Genomic DNA, 6,174 nt, shown 5'->3' with positions numbered 1-6,174 from the left:
TTTTTCAGAGCGTTTGTAAAAGTAGCAATAATGCGGTTTAATAGCCTAAAGTTACTTCATTTCAAGTCCTGCATCCGAAATCTTCCTTAAGTAAAAGTAGGTAAGTATTAGCAAAATGTTATAAAGTATATCAAATAAAGTACTAATTTTGCTTTTTAATGTTGTAGCTGGTCGAGGTAGAACAGTGTTACAACTCCAAAGACTGTTTGGCAATTTAATCTGTAACAATCTGTTATATTTTACATGTGTATTTTATATCAAATCTTAATCTGCAAAGTAGTTAACCATAGCTTTTAAATAAATGTAGGGGAGTAAAAAGAACCATATTTCAAGAAGTAGTAGGTGACCTCAAAATTGTACTCAAATACATCACACTAAATATAGTTGCATTCCACCTCTGCATCATGCATAAACCCTGTCCACAAGGCACTGATATAAAATGTATGCCATTCATGATTTTTGCAAGTTCAGACCAGTTGAGACATACAGTACTTACCTTGTTTAACACAATTATATTCATGCAGTGTTCATCATATTTATAATTACTATGTAGGGCTGCACAATTAATCACATAATTGTATCGAAATCGCAATATGGACTAGTGCAATATCCAAATCGCAGGGGGGCGCAATATTTGTTAATTGCAAAATATGTGTCAAACCATTCTGAATTAAGTATTGTGGTGCTGCAGAGATGTCCCGGCCTACACATCATATCTTACAGACTAATGAAAAACATCTTTGTTTGGTACAGATCCTCGCAAAAATCACGCTATCATATAATCATTTCATAATCATTTTAATTTTTTTAATGTTAATAATTTTCAATGAAAATGTGAATGATACAAAAACGATAATTCCCTCCAATATCGTGAATCATATCGCAATATCAGTCAAAATAATCGCAATTATATATTTTCCTCATATCGTGCAGCCCTATTACTATGTACATTATTTTTGTCCATTTATGATTGTTTGTTTTCTGCAATGCACAATCTAGATATAACTCATTTCCAGGAAACTAGTTCTGTGCGTTCAATTTAGCCTCTTAAGAACTTGATCCTGACTCTCTTTGCATGAATAACAACGATACATCTGTGCCTGATTCCACTCTCTTTTCTCTCCTCGTACCCTTACTCCTTCGAAGCAGCTGGGCCGAGCACCTGGTGTGTATGGAGCTGGACATCCTCATTGATTACTTTAGGGAGGTGTGGTCCCAGACATCATGGCTCCCTCGCTGCATCCCAGCGTAGAAAGTAAGCAACACAGGGAAAGGTCAGTTTAAATAATGGGCACCATATTTGACACCTGGGGGGGAAATTAATTAGATTGTTTCTCAGCAGGATGGGACTTTCCAACCCTGTATCTCATACCGAATCCACCACCAACAAATTAATGAATGCATATTTAAGAGATGAAGAACAAAATTTTGGTTGCACTTGAGTGACTAACATGTAACATGAAAATGACTGAAAAGGATTTCGTGATCACGGGGTTAATGGTGCAATAGCAATTTCACTTGGAATTATTTTCACTTACCCAAGCATCGCAACCAAAAACAACAACTTGATGTATCTATGTCTTTGGGAATACAGTGTTGCTGGGTAATTACTTATCATGCAGGCAACATCTAGACATGTCTAGACTAATCTGTTCCTTTTGGCAATGACAAATTATAGCCCCAAACAAAACATTTCACATATTTCTTTTTACAATCAAGTTTTTTGTGTGTTTCATTTATTATGTAATTATTTGCTGCAAATGCTTCTATTTTGTTTTACATGAGCATTATAACTGAGATGAAAGAATGAAAATATTAATTATTAATGAAGATGATCACACAGTTGTATGTTGACTTACCAAAAATTACCTAACATGGACTTTACTGATATGTTATATTTGTCAGTATTTTCAGCATGAAGGGCATTAGGGACACCTTGCACCCAAAACCTCTGTCTCGTTAATAACCACATTCAAAGTGCCTGTAGCCTTTTGGTTAAAAGCAAATTAATGGTGGTTGCATGGTTGTAAAAAATATTGACAGAATTCTCCTGATTGAGCCCCTAGATAACGCCAGTAAATCAAATCTGAAACATTCAAAGTTGTCTGAGTCGAAGCACGTAATGAGAAACCTCTTTTGTTCTTTAGAACAGCGAGCCTTACATGTGTTTTTGAGCCTAATCAATATCAGAAATGAGAAGAGAAAAAGTGAAGGTCTTGAAACTTTAAACTTTGCAACTTTTCAAAGAGTAATTACAGTGTACAAATAGGATTTTACCCAAAGCAGTGTGCATGTTGTTTTTTCACGCCTTGAAGGACATTTCAAAGGTTTGGCCGAAGCAGAAACCACAGGGGGACAGCTGGTTAGTGTAGGAAAGTGTTAGTGAGGAGTTCATGTATGCAGCTCTCCCTTACTGCTGTCAGCTATGTTATATGGGCACTCTGTGAAGTAGGCGATAAACAATCTGCTCTAATAAGGAGAAGGAATAAAGTTGAAAGTGTTAGGTTGTTGCTATGCTCTGTAGAGAGTTATTTGGATCATATTATAGTCTATGCACATAATAGAATAGGCAATGGGCTGTGGTTATATTTTAAAGGTTTAAGTTTGTTTCACATTGTATATGTTTTGATACACCTTTGTTCTCTTTGTTTCTTGAAAACATTTATTATCAGATTTAGATTTTTAATCAACTAAATGATGATGGATTTTTGAAATGGTACTTTGGCAAATACTTTTCTCTATTACTCATTACATGCTAATTACATGCCAGATGGTTGTCATTGCAAAAGTTGCAGATCCTTGGATTCCAATCCGAGCCTTTATATCTTCAAATGATCCTAGGGATTCTGGTGCTGCTAACCTTAAAGTTAAAAATAGCCTGTCTGTATATGTTGTTAATACAATAGGTACTTTTCTACTTACACACGCCTGTTTAAATCGGCCATAAAAATGTTACAGTGACATATGTTTGAGCTTGCTTTGCCACTTTTGTCTGGACTGGTCTTTCAACCGTTTTTAGTTACATTTTTGTGTGAGCCAGAGATAAGACAAATCAAAGTCATACGAACAAATGAATTCCATTATGTCATTGTGGGAAAATAGACTTTTCATACATTTTTAACCTAGATGGGATAAGCATTTAGGTACATTCAGAGAGTTGGATTATTCATCTTTAATTGAAACACAAATACAGAGCTAGGAACTACATACAAAAATGGGTATGTCAAGTAGTCTGAGATGTATTTAAACTTCATTTTAACTGTTAACATTATAACAATCCCCACAGCAATGTTCTCTTCACCAACCTCACAAATCAAATGTCCTTCCTAGTACAAGATCAGTAGTGTTTTGCAGAAAACAGTGAAACCTACATCAGCAAATTAGATTAACTGTTGTTTTTAAGATTGTATGTATTGGACCTCATAATATCTAAGGAAACTGTAAATGTACAAGTAATATTGGTATAGAACGGCTCACAGTCACGAGTGAGCGTTTAGGGCTACATGCATGTTTTCATCTTCCCCAGTCCAATCGCTCTCTTATCCAGACTGCAGAAACGAATCTCTGAAGCTTCTTTGTATGAAAAAAGAAAGCCCTTTGAGAGACACACAGCTCCAGTATTGGGGCCAGAAAACAATTTTAAACATAGCTGTTTATCCGTTTGAATTTTCTTATTTTCATGCTGTTAACAAGCAGAGCACTTTTGAGTTTTTAAATAGCTTATTGCATTTAACTTTAAACATCGTGATACAATTTTACCAGGAAATGATATTGACGTGTAGACCTACAATAATATAACAGACTTTCTCATTAAATGTTATCCACAAAAATGGTGCAGTTTGCGGGTAAAAGTAAACATTATAAGTTCTATTTTGTAAAGCCTGACTCTTAAAAAAAAAAAAAAGTTTCATAGTTTCTGAAAGATGAAAATAGAAACTTATTAGACAAAGAAACTACTTACCCACTTTATGTGTAATGTTTTTACTGTTTGTACTTTCTTTACAATTTGTAAAAATGCATTATACAAAAATGTCTCAAAAGCAAAATATGAATATTTTTCTACCTTGAAAGGGGTGCACAATTCAGACAATGTCACGATTCGATATCGATTTTTAGGCTCACGATTCGATTCAAAAACGATTCTCGATTGAAAAAACGAATCACAGAATGTAAATGTAGTTACTTTGTGAATATGAAATATGAAAAAAAAAAAACTTTGTATGTTGCACCTGAGTTACCTGTCCTGAGCCACCACAGTGGACCAAAAAGTCACATTAGTTTTTTTTGCTGCTTCCGATCTCAATGCGAGCACTACTCCAAAGTTAAGAGGCACGATAGATTTGTAGATATTTCTCTGTCTGTTTGATTTCCAATAATAGCCAGACATTGTTGAAATAACTGCTCGCATAAAGTAAAAATTTTACAAGAATGTAGCTGGTCTAGTGATATTTTGGACCAGAAAATGCTTTGATCTTGGTCTTAAACATTCTCTGTTTGATATGGCTTTCAAATGAACTCTGGTATGAACCTCACTTTCCGCCTCCCAAAATGGCATCGGGTAGTGATGAGCCTTCTCATAGCTCTTTCATGGCTACACTGTAAACACGCTACACTGTTTTTATTCCTTAAGAAAATCACAGACGGAGAATCAAACTGTCTTCAGTCAACATTTAGATTCCTAATACGCTGTGCGAAATGGAGCCGCAGAGGAGGAGACTTCTTTCATTAGACGCTTCACTAATGCTCTGAAGTTTGCTCCTTCCATCTGAGATGACTTGAAAAGAGAAACAATGCCTCTGCCTATTGGGATCTTTGGAGATTTTCTCTCTCATCACAAATTAATGAAAGAGGTGGCATGTATGGAGTTGAAGAGCGTCAGCAGGAAAACCTGGTCATAAGCAGCTGCAATCATGTACACTGATTTATGACAGAATCATGTGTTGTGTATATGTGACGTGGTGTATGTTGTTTCTCAAGAAGTCTTTACTTCAACTTTGCAAAATCTGGAGAAACATTTTCCTCACACTGGTATTGATACACACAGAGTACATATACAATGATGTATAGCAGCTGCCTGTAGAGGGCACACTTCACCTGGGATGCTTCAGGGCTACACCTTTCCCAATCGCTCTCTCTTTTTTCCACACACACACATAAACAATATTCATTTGAGTATAACCATCTTATATCGGGCACAGAGACAGTATGAATTAGAGGTCAGTTCATGCCAGTTATTCTGATGAGTGTACCGTATCACTTTCCTACGTTGGCCTCCATTTCTCCTTTTATGAGACAGGCCCATCAAAACGGAGCGGGAGCTTTTTGATATCCTAAGAGGGGCATGTCGCGCAGAAACATTAACGCTCATAATTCATAGCAAATCAAGAAAGATTTTGTTGGAACAGAGGATCACACCAATTACCAGTTGTTTATTGTTTGCTATTGTTGTGTTTACTGCAGTCTAATCACATTTGGAGGTCGGCCACAGTACTACATCAGCTCCAAGTGGAAAAGCTCTTTTGAAGCCTTTCATTTCATTGTGCCATATTAGCTGCTCTGAGCAGCCCTAGACAACATGCTGCCTTTGCTTTCAAGATAAAAAGAAACAAGCATTACATCACTTTCTAAATAATTTCACGAATTGAGGAAATTGCACATAAATTGGTCACCTAAAAAAAAACTGGACCAGCCCGTTAAGAAAAGTGTTTCATCTATTAATTTGCCTCAAGATCATAATCGTTTACATAATGACTTGAACATGGGAACAAGAGTTTGTGTTCAATTCTGGTCAAATGTTGTTGGCTGATAATGTTTGGCCAGACAAAGCTCCCTCTTTTTCCTTCTTGCCCCTCCTATGGAATAGCAGATTTGTGGCATGAAAGCAAGAAAATCATGGAAATCAGCAAGGCCTTCATTATACCAAGGTCATTACAGCTGGCTTTTATCCTCCTCTGTACTTATAGGAGGTAAGGGAATCCTATTCTCCATCACCCAAGGCCTCACCTTTGAACACACACACAGACACAAGCTCACACCAGGGCCAGAATTTACACACACACACACACACACACACACACACACACACACACACACACACACACGCACACGCACACGCACGCACACACATGCACACAAACACACATCGATGCGCTTTCATTTGGCCTCCTTGAATTT

The sequence above is a fragment of the Sander vitreus genome, chromosome 11 (assembly GCF_031162955.1).
Source record: "Sander vitreus isolate 19-12246 chromosome 11, sanVit1, whole genome shotgun sequence".
NCBI lineage: Eukaryota > Metazoa > Chordata > Actinopteri > Perciformes > Percidae > Sander > Sander vitreus.
The sequence above is the reverse complement of the archived record's forward strand: the minus strand, read 5'-3'. Positions refer to the sequence as shown.